The sequence below is a fragment of the Mustela nigripes genome, chromosome 15 (genome assembly GCF_022355385.1).
Source record: "Mustela nigripes isolate SB6536 chromosome 15, MUSNIG.SB6536, whole genome shotgun sequence".
NCBI classification, from domain to species: domain Eukaryota; kingdom Metazoa; phylum Chordata; class Mammalia; order Carnivora; family Mustelidae; genus Mustela; species Mustela nigripes.
Window position 1 is genome coordinate 20,314,398 of NC_081571.1, and position 12,027 is coordinate 20,326,424.

The following is a 12,027-nucleotide window of genomic DNA, read 5'->3' on the forward strand; positions in this document are numbered from 1 at the left end:
ATTTTTCTTGAATTCTGTGAGTCATTTTAGCAAATTATCAAAGCTGAGGGTTGTCATGGGAACTCCTGAATTTGTAGCCAGTTGGTCAGAAGTCTGGGGCCTGAGGACTCTGAAATTTGCAGCTGGCATCTGAGGTGGGGCAGCCTTGTTGGGGACTCTGCCCTTAACCTGTGCAGTGTGCATTAACCCTGGGTGCTTAGTCTGAGGAATGAGTTGTGATACTGTACTGTACGTGTCCGCTCTTGGCCTGTGTGCCCTATGTGTATTTCGTAGATGGGCTCGACAGCTTTTTGACCTATTCAATACTGAAACAATGATTTAGAAAAGGAAACTTTTTTTTTATATAAAACATATGCTTTATTTATACTTTATTATGTTTAACTATATATTAATGAGTAGCTGCCACAGGTCTTATTTCTACAACTGTTCACAAGGTTGTATGTGATATTTTTAACTTTGTCCGGTGCTATAGTCAGGAGCTGCTATGATGGGGAAGAACACAAGGAAACTTTTTTTAAGCTAAGGAGAAAATGTGTTAACATTAATACTGACAAAACTCGAGCTAAGGGCTTATCAAGGAAAGGTCTCTGTCACCATCCACTGAACACTTTCTCAGAGACCATACATGTCAGTCAAGAAATGACCCTCATCTTCACGCCAGGGTAATGGTGTGAAGCACAATTGTAAGGCAATAAAATCAAACCCACAGAATAAAGGTTTTTCAGCCTATTGTGCCAATAGCTTGGAAGTAGAAGTCTACTTCTTCTGAATTTCCCTGACTGTCAAAGGAGAAGATGTTGCACGTTAGCTTTTTGAAATTAATGATAAATCCAGCTCATCACAACATTCCATAAGGCCAGTAAAACACATTTCTATGATTTCATGAAGCCTATTCAACTGTCACAGCTCAACAATATATCAAAAACTCTGGGCACCTGGGTGGCTCAGTCATTAAGCATCTGCCTTCCACTCAGGTCATGATCCCAGTGTCCTGGGATGGAGCCCCACATCAGACTCCCTGCTCAGCAGAGGCCTGCTTCTGCTTCTCCCTCTCCCTCTCCCTCCCCACCCCCTTGTATTCCCTCTCTCGCTGTTTTACTCTCTGTCAAATAAATTTTTTAAAAAAATCTCAAAATGTATATATATATATGTGTGTGTGTGTGTGTGTGTGTGTGTGTGTGTGTATAATCTCAAAAACTCTGAATAGCCTAAACCTGTCACTTCAGGGGTGAAATTTCAAGATGTTGCTTCTGAGGATATAAGATTAGTATTTTATAAGAAAGACAAATTACGATAGACTAATTGCTGAGAATTTTACTTTCTCCAAAAAGTGGCCTTCCCTCATTGGAATTAGTGGACTTCATATTAGTTGGTTATATTTTAAAACAATCTCCATAGGATGCAATGGAAATGGGAAAAAAAAAAAAAAAACTTTCCAGAGTGGAATGTCATCGAAGTATAGATGAGGAAAAAGTAAGCTGCTTTATCCCAAGCTAAAATACTCATAAACCTATTGACTTTACTCCTGATGGCGCCAGAAGCAATCTTCAATGAGAGATCACTCCAGGAATTTTGAGTCCTTGTCTTGCCTTGAAAAGTAGTTAACAAATTCACAAGTCACTTGCTTTCTTTTTAAATTAGTTGTTCTAACTTAGTAAAAAGTAAAGGATAAAAAAAACTCCCAAACCATACGTAGTTGTTAAACCTCACTTAGGGTTCATGTTATTAAGCTGGACACAGCAACTTGGGAAATATTATCCAAATAACTAATGCGGATTTATCATGTTTAAATTATTTTCATTAACAGTAGCCATGACATTTGTCTTACATTTATGTAAAACGGACAGTCTGATTCCTGGGTGCCTGTTAAATGAGCCTTCAAAGTTGAAAAACTAGCCTGGTAGGGGATAGTTCTAGAATGGTGATGTGAGCCTCTAGATGGGGACCTAGGGGAGTGGTTTCCCCAGCAAAATAGCTATTTATTGTAAAAATAGAAACAGGAAAAAAAAAATTTAAGTCCCTGGAAATTTCCCTAAGGATGTATGGCAAACAGCATGACATTTACTCAAATTATGCTAACTCTTATTTAAAAAACAGAAAAAGTTCTCAGCGTTTGAATCAGGACCAGCTCCCATCACACCATCATCCACCCACATTTTGTTTGATGGAAGAACTATTGCTTTCAGATGTAGGCGAAAAGGTAGGGTCTTCTGCTCTCCTTAGCATCTAGTCTAAAGCTGGAAGTAATAAGCCACAAGGATTGTTCATCCTTCACAGTCTCATGTCGGGAATCACTGTTTAGAGCAGGCACGGCAGAGAAATGGGACTCCCTTCCCCCATCCAGCTCACTGAAAGAGCAAAGGTTCTTCCGCAGCTACTACATACTGGGAACACTGGGGCCTGATGGTCTCCACTACAGCTCGCTCATAGGGAGGAAGTTCCACACCAGCACTGTAAGCCAAGAAAACAAAGGCACCGGGCCGTGTGTCACTCTGGGAGAAGTTCCTATCTCCAGCTCTGGCTCAGGGGGTCTGAGATTCTGTAAGAATGGAGAACTCCACGGCTCTGCCTGACAGGAAGGACTTTGGAAGGGAGCATCCGCCAACACCCGTAGAACTTGATAGCATAAGGAGTAGACCTTAACATATGTATAAACATTTTTTAAGACATCATTTAGAAAGTGAGAGGGAATCCCAAGATAGAATGAAGAATATAAAAAACTTCCCTAACTCAAACAAAATAGAAGTGAAGGGAAAGATAAACAGTTTAACAGTCGTAGCTGGAGACTTCGAGATCCCACTTTCAAAAATTGATAGAACAACTTGGGCAGAAAAACAATAAGGATACAGTAAATCTGTATAACTATAACACAAGCAGTCCTAGTAGACACCAATAGAACACTTCGCCCAACAGCAGCAGAATAGTTTCCTCAAGGACACATGGAAAATTCTCTGAATCAAATGCGAGACCATAAAAACTAGCCTGTAGCCTTCCATTGTTGGGTATAATGGGCCAGATCCTAGATTTATTCATTCAAGTCAACAAATATTTACTGAACATCTAATAAATGACAAACAGTGATCTGGAGACAGAGGTAACAACAACCCACAAAAAGACAAGGTCTCGACAACTATCATATGATCTCCCTGATATGAGGAAGTGGTGATACAACATGGAGGCTTAAGTGGGTAGAAGAAGAATAAATGAAACAAGATGGGATTGGGAGGGAGACAAACCATAAGTGACTCTTAATCTCACAAAACAAACTGAGGGTTGCCGGGGGGAGGGGGTTTGGGAGAAGGGGGTGGGATTATAGACATTGGGGAGGGTATGTGATTTGGTGAGTGCTGTGAAGTGTGTAAACCTGGTGATTCACAGACCTGTACCCCTGGGGATAAAAATATATGTTTATCAAAAATAAAAAATAAAAAAAAAAAAGACAAGGTCTCTGCCTTCAAGAAGATTACACTCAGGGAAGGCAGAACCAGAAGTCAACAAAACATCAGCATTATAATCCCAGAGTGTTGTTATTAGCCTGGACATAATAAACAGAAAAATAGGATAGTACTCAGGCAGGGAAAGGTGGGAAGGAGGTGGCCTTGTAAACTAGAGAATGAGATCATGAAAAGACTACTGTACTTGATCTGAGATCCAAAGATGGGAAAGGGTTAACCCTTCAGATATTTAGAAGGCCACCATCTAGCCAAGGAAACAGCAGAGGCCCTGAAGATGAGGCAAAGAAAGCAAGAATGGCTAAAGACTGACAGAGAGAACAGGGGCAAGACGAGCCTGGAGAAGTAAGAGGCAAAACCTGGAGCCCTTCTGGACCCCTTAAGAACTTGATTCTACTGATAAAAAGCCTCCAGTGTCCAAAGTAGGGAACTGTCATGATCAGATTTAGATTTTTGTAAAAAAGGTAGTTATTACAAAAATACACTAAAAAAATCCAGAGGCTTAGAGTGGAGTAATAGCAGCCATGGTGGCAGTAGAGAGAGACAAATTTGGGATTTGTTTTGTATTTAAGCCAGGGTGCAAAAAATGAAGAATGAACACAACTTTTTTTTATTTTCAGCTTCATTAACTGTGGGTACAAGTTACCACTGACAGAGATGAATAGAACTGGAGGAAAAAAATCAGAACCACAGAGATGAAAGGTTCTGTTTCGGCTATTCTTAGCTTGAACGTTGTTAGAGATCTGTGTGGACGCAGCATGGCGGCCATTAGAAGTCTGGCTGGGGGGCTCAGCGAGAGGACTGGACATACAAACGTGGCTGCCATCAGCAATCAGTGGCATATTATGTCCTTGTCCCACTCACTAGCTCCACTCTATGCCACCCCTACCTTGCTGCCATCATGAACCTCTTCTATCTCCCCACCGTACCCAGTTACCCTTTGCCTCTGTATCTTTGCCGATGCTGCTCTTGCTTCCCGAACATTCTCTCTCGCCATGTCCACCTGCTGGATATCTGGTCATTTTCTGGAACTGAGGAAGAATCTACAAGTAACATCCAGTATATAGGTTGCTAACAATTTTGCAAGTTACCTTGCTAATCAGTACCTAAATTTGCTTATCTAAAATTCTCAAAAAGCAAAACAGAGCAGCAACAACAAAACCCACAGAAGTTGAATACATGTGTGTCAAACCGAACCAAAGCTGGATCCTAAAGATCTGGACACGAAGGCTGAGGTCAATCTCTTAAGCCAAGCCAAGAATCTCTTGCCAAGCATTCGGTTCTAGGTTTTGGTAAACAACTTCCTTTGCCTAAGAATTCTGCCTTAAGATTCTTGAGGGGGATTTTTACTGACTCCCGTCCGTGTGTCTGTGTGTGTACCCCTGACTCTCATAAAGTCTGACAAGTGCCCCATGCAGTTGTTGGTTTTTTTGTTTTGTTTTGTTTTTTTAACTAGAATTAAACTCAGGGGACAATTCCTCTCTCTATTGTTTTCCCTCAAAAGCAAGGTAGGATAACCACTTCCTACTTCTCCCTTGTACACACCTGTGTAATTGTGGCTCCATGTTTTAATATGGCTGCCTCCCGTTAGACTGCTTCTTGAGGGTCGGGCCTTCTGTTTGTCTCACGTATCCTTTCACATACAGAGTGGTCCTTGCCCTTAAAGATGGAAGCTAGGAAGGAAGGAAGGAAGGAAGGAAAGAAGGGAAGGACAAAGGAGTCAGGAGGGAGGAAATTGTATGTAGCATGCTTCAAAAGCAACGCTGTTCATAATACTTTATTTGATAGACATTTATAATGCACATTGTCTGTTTTCCCAGAACAGTTGAAAGACTAAGTTTAAAAAAAAAAAAAATGCATGTAGCTAATATGGTATAACCAGAAATTGTGAAAACACAATCTACCCAGTTGCTTAACTAGGTCAAAACACATTTTCCTTCTGTCTCATTTCTTCGTAAAGCAACCAACCCTTTTCTTTCCTAACTGAATAGCTCAAAACCACTTGCCAGAGGCAGAAAAAACAGTGACTGAAAACGTCTGCATCAGTCACCTGACACTCGAGGAAGCTCATGAGAATTGCCCCTAGAGAGCGTCCTTAGGTCCACACCCTGCGCAAGCCCCTGACAGCCTCCAGCCTCAGGGGAGGGTAGGCGGGATGGGCCTGGGGACACCCCCGAGGTTCTGAACGCAGGAAACAACGAAGTGCTCATCCTGGCCTGAGGAGTTCCAAGGTCTTGCGGTTTGTGCTATTTCTTTTCTCTTCCTTTTTAAAATTTTATTCATTCATTTGAAAGAGAGAGAGAGAGAGCATGAGCAGGGGGAAGGGGAGACGCAGACTCCCCTGCTGAGCAGGGACACAGATGTGGGGCTCGATCTCAGGACTCTGGGATCACAACCAGAGCCCAGGGCAGATGCTTAACAGACTGAGCCACTCAGGCGCCCCTGTGTTGGCTACATCTTATTCACTTCTGTGAACACTGTGGGTGGTGGGGCACTCTGGTCGCTGTCTCTAGTCCCCACAGGATGCACTGTGTTCGTGTCATGCCCTTCCCTCCTCGTGCTGGCATGTCTCCTCCTCCAGGGCCTTATAGGACACACAACAGGTCTGAATGGTTGCATCTCCATTTAGGAGACATAATTTAAACACCATGAACGTTGTGAGGTGCAATTAAAAATATCATTCCAGGCCCCTGGGTGCTCAGTCTGTTAACCGTCTGCCTTTGGCTTGGGTCATGACCTCAGGGTCCTGGGTTTGAGTCCCATGTCAGGCTCTCTGCTCAGAGGGGAGTCTGCATCTCCCTCTCCCTCTGCTGCTTCCCCTGCTTGTACTCTCTCTCTCTCTTTCTGTCTGTGTCAAATTAATAAATAAAATCTTAAAAAAAAACAAATATAAATATAAAAGTATCAGTCCACAGATGAGCTGGGCAGAGCCCTTCTTGCTTAGGTAATGGTCTGATAAACTAGGTCTTCAGGGCCCCTGACAGAAAAGCTAGACACCTCTTTACAGGCTGTACCAGGCTCTCCAAGGAAACTGCCAGAGAACTCCAGAGCAGTCATGGGCAGAAAGTTCCCAATTCAGAGTCAGATGTAGATGCTTAATTTGATGTAAATGAGGTTCTGATAGATTCTTTGGGATATAACCAGGTGCCAGACTTCAAAATGTGAAAATATTAAGAGTGAAAAGAATAGTGACAGTTCCTGAGCACTTGTTACTTGCCAGGCACAGTGCGGTGAGTTTCCCAGGAGGCAAGCACGGGTATCACCTCCGGTTAACAGATGAGGGAACAGAGGCTGAGAGATTAGACATTTGTCCAGCTAGTAAAGTGACAAAAACAGGTGTCCGACAGCTGCTAGCTAGTCCATGGCCTTATACTCCAACAAGGCCAGAGTTTAAAACAACAAATAGGATGATTAAATAAAAATAAAACAAAACAAAACCCCAAGATGTAAAACCATAGAACAGGAAAGGTCAGAGCAACTTTGTCAGGGACCCTGAGAGTGAGCGAGTGGGGTTCTTGCTAGGTCAAAGATGAACTGTCTTGAGAAACATGCTTTGTCTGCCCCAGTCTAGTCTCTGTCCAGACCCCACCCCCAGGGGTGGGGGCACATTGGCAAAAGCTGACAGATGCTCAGGAAGAAAGATCAAATGGCCTGGGGTAGATATTCAGAATTCTAGACCATCATTTTTGTCTTGTGACTAGAACTGTCTTAATAAAATCAGAATTTTGTCTCCAAGTCCTTTAACTCCTACCTTTAGAAAATCAGTTATGGAGGAACTGAAGGTTTTCATTATGTAGAGGGAACCACTGGCCACCCCCACAGCTCACCTGTTTATCTGGTAATTCAATACTGTCCATTCCTGCTTTTACTCCATACGCTCCCGTCAGCTTACATTCCCACCAGGAAGTCAACAAACTCCTCGTGTTTCTAATGCATAACCCTCTGCCAAAACGTATAGACCATGCTTTTAAAATAGCAGTTCTTTTCAAAAACTGTCAACAGAGTGACATTTTGTTCTTTTTATTTGAAAATAGATTTGCATGTATATCTTTCTTTGGAAAAAAGTGTGTTCCTATTTTAAGTCAAGACACTGTAGGTATACTCATATATTAAAAGTATTAGAGGAGCATGCTGTTTACATTAGTATCCATCACTTACCTCTTGTGGAAGTTTAGATTTTTCTAATAAGAGAAATGAGGAAGCCATACTTGTATTAGTAAATATAGCTGAAAAGACAATGTAGGCTACTCCCTATAGAAGAGAAAGAAAATACTTTTCTATTTCTTCATTTGTACTAATATCCACTTCAATTTCTCACTCAGGGTACCCCATGTTCTCAGTAGGGCATCCTTGATATCTGCTGAGGTCACTAAGCTCTCCAGTGGTGAGGGCTGTAACAAGCTGGAACTCTCCACGGCTGATCAAAGTGGTGAACTAAAACCGTGTGTGTGAACAGAGTTAACATGGATGTTTGCTCTGTGCTTCCTTATAGCTCTCTCTAGATTTTTGTGTCTTAAAACTTAGTTTTTGAAGAGCAAATTCAGGAGTCCTGGGTCGGATCTCCTGAATAATAATCTTTGAGACTTAGGTCCAACTGTCTGTATTTTTAATAAGCAATACAATGTGGGGTGGGAGGGGCTGTGGTATGATGATTTTAATGCTGGAGAAGTTATTGGCAATCTTGTAATGTATAGATTATCTCTTGCATTGCCTCCAAGACACAGTAGTATGCCATAAAAGAGATCCATTCCTTGCCATACAAACAGAAATTAGAAATTCGAATCTGTTTTTGCTTGAACAGAGCAGATAGATTTTGTGCTTTGTAGTATTTCTCCATGTGGAGGGAATTCGCAGCACAATTTCCAGACTAGTTTCCTGAGAAACCTCCTTTGACTCCCATTAGAAGGCCTTCCTTTGCCTCACCTCTAACCCCTGCAATGCCGTCTGCAGGAGACCCCAAGGTAAACTGAGGGAGAAATGACCACACATAGTATGCAATGATTTGTGTTCATCTTGTTCCAGATGGTTCTCTTCTCAAAGATCATCGGACAAATAAGGAGGATTTAAGATTTAGATTTCAAAAGACATCAAATTTATACTTTCTCTCTATATAATACAGCTTGAGTAATTAGTGTGTCATGTCGTTTTCCAAAGAATCTTCCTGAAGATGGATATTCCCAGACATAACTACAAACCCATGTTCCAACAGGAAGTCCAATGTAAGCCTGTGGATGAAGTTCCTCAGAGATAATACAGCTCTCACATTCATTCAGTCATGCAACAAATATTTATTGGGCACTCTCAGTGAGACAAAGGCGGTGCTGAGAGAGTAAGAAAGATGTGAACTTTGTCCCTAAAATAACAACAGTCCAGTGATGAACATCAGACAATGAACTCATTGCAACTTTAATCACAGGTGGGTCTGTTGAGAGACTCACGTCATCCGAGGAGTCAGTGATGTCTTCCTTGAAGTGGTGGCCTCCATGACACTAGGGTTTAGTTATGCCCAGAGAGGTAGGGAACATGTTCTAGACCAGGAGGACACATGCTAGAAGGTACTTAGCCAATGGAAGGAACAGAAAGGACGACGAGGTAGCCCAGCACAGTCGATTAGGAGATGTCACTGAGGCAGGGAAATGGCTAGGTCTGTGGTTTTGGCTGTTTCACCTGTGTGGAAAATGGGTTTACCAGAGAGCAAGAGAGGACCCAGGAAAATGGGTTAGAAGTATGCAGGTAGGAAGGATACACTGTCTGCAGTGTGCTTTCTAAATGTTACATATAAATACACATATATATGTACATGACATTATATAACATATTAGGTTACAGGTAACTACATACGAATATATACAAAATTTTAAAAATTCCCACCCTAGAGGTGGCTACTTAACCTTCGATTTACCCTCATCAGACATCCACTCCCCAGAGGCAGCTGCAACAACTGCCTTCAAATATCGCCATTAAGCCTTCCCCATAGTGTCTGTTCACTGGCATAGGAATGCTAGAGGGAATATCGCATTGGTGAAAGGAAAGGCATTCGGAATTTATGAATTGACTCTGAGCAATTACACAGCCTCTTCTATCCTCTGAACCCCTTCTACCTCCTCAGAATCTTATAAGCCCTGTGGCCTCTCTCATCTTTTTGAGGAGCCTAGACTAGAAACCAGACTCTTGTTGCACTTCCTAGCAGAGGCTTCTGATCCCAAAGAAGGTGAGCTAAATCCCGATGCTAGAAGACAGCAGTCACATCTACTGGAGGGAACCCTTCAGCCTGGGGTACTTTCCAAAGTGCCCAAAGTCCAACTAAGTGGGACAGATTGTATGACATTTTTCGCTTTTACTTGTAAACAAATGCTTGCAATGTGTGGCAGAATCTGGTCAGAGACTTGCTTTAACTGTAACTTCCCATCTGGTGGCACACGTGTGGAGGAGGAGATTTACAGCTCCCAAGAATCTCCAAACATCTTAAACTAGCGATAGTTTGCAACAAGAACCCAAACACAGGATTGGAAAATTTGGCTCCGGTCAGATACCGTTCACTGGATTAAGATAGTCTGTGTGGAGATGGAGAAAGGCAGAACTTCCTCAGGGGTGGATCTGATGTGGATGAGGGAGACTTCTGTCTGGAGCAGCTTGGTTCGTAGCCGTGTGATACATGGAGACAAGGAGCGCCGGTGATGGACTGGTTTGGGAAGAAGATCATTTATTCCCTTTGGGTGGGATATGGAGTTTGCTGAATGGAGATGTTGCACATGGCTTGACATAAGAGAGGTCTGGTGTTGAAGATGTACCTGTGGGCGCCTTGAGATTAGATGTAATTAAAGCCCAGGGAGTATAGGAGCTTGCCCAGGGAGATAGTGGTTTGGAAGAGAAGGAGACCTTGAAGAACTCCAACATGCATAGTCTGAGTGCTGGTGCACATAAATCTGTCAGGATTTTGGTGTTACCACTCTAGCTAATATGTGGCATTTTACGTAATATTAGAACTGAGAGCAGATTCAGTTTTCAACTAAGAATTGCCTATATTTGGAAAAAATACTTGCCCTGGAGTATATGTGTCAGTGGCACATTTAAGCAACAAAACTGGGACACAGAACCCAGTGTCCCAGTTGTGGGACACAGAACTCAGAACTCTTTCTCTCTGCAGGAGAGAAAGAGAATTTATTTATTTATTTATTTTGTAAAGAAAGGAAGAGGACAGAGGAGGGAGCCCAATGAAGACAGTGGGCTGGCCGGATTATTGGAACTCCACTGTGGAAGCACAGCTAAACGAAGGTTCTCGTGTTTCCCTTGAAGTTGCTTGTGATGCTGCATTGTAAACCCCTAGTGATGCTTCATTGTAAACCCCTCCTCCCTCTTCATCTGATGAAGCTTCAAAAAAAAAAAAAAAACAACCTAAAAATCTCAAATTTTTACTGTGAGTGCTCTTCTTCCTTTTAGAAACCAGAAAGAAGCAGAGTTTCATTTCAGGAGCAAAGAACTAAGGATGGCGGTCTGTGGGTCCTTCAGGGGTAGCCTCTGAAAACATCCTCCCAGAAATATGCAGAAATGTGGGGGCTGGCTTTGAATGTTAATAGACTGTGGAACTGAGGGTTTGTTTTTCATGGATTTTGATAGGATAGGCTTATCTGTCATCTCATCCCTGGACTATACATTTTTAACTGTTCTTTGTATTATTTTAAAATTATTTTTGAATAGGTTGCAGTCACAAGTTTGACAATACAAAGGTCCCATAAAGTAGGTCTCCTTCCCACCCTTGTCTCTTATCCAGAAGCAACAAGTATCATCTCTTTCTTGCTTATCTTTCTAGAGATATTCCTTTTGTATAATGAAAATACATGACTCTTCTTTAAAAATGATCTTAGAAATTATAGCACACAGTATAAACTCCTGGGCATCTTGCTCTCTCTCTCTCTCTCTCTTTTTGTAAAGATTTTATTTATTTATTTGACAGAGACAGTGAGAGAGGGAATATAAGCCGGGGGAGCAGGAGAGGGAGAAGCAGGCTTCCAGCTGAGGTGGGAGCATGATGTGGGGCTTGATCCCAGGAGTCCGGGATCATGACCTGAGCAGAAGGCAGCCGTTTAATGACTGAGCCACCCAGGCACTCCACTCTTCTTTCTTAAAAGACCCTGAATATCTTTCTATACCAGTACAGAAATGCTCCTTTTTAAACGGTGATCTAGTTTTCTACATTCGAATGGACCATAATTTATTTAAAGAGTTCCCCACTGGTCATGCTTTAAGTTGTTTCCAGACTTCTACCGTTGAAAAAGCCTCAGTGAAAACCTCCTCCATACATCATTTGGCACATGTGCGAATTGAAATGGTTCTTCTTGCCAAAAGAATTTAAAGCTCCCTTATCATGACAAAAGGCAGACCACGGAGGAGGCAGGTGTCAAGGAGAACACAGAGGGAGGCTCAGAAAGCTCAGCTTAGAATCTCAGACAGCTGCAGCAGCAGCATCACAGCCGGCATGTTGCAGAGCAGGTGGAGGAAAGCAAAGCCCTGTAGAGAAATGAACCGATAAAGACATAACGACTAGAGATCAGTGTTTTAGAAGAAGAAATTCTAA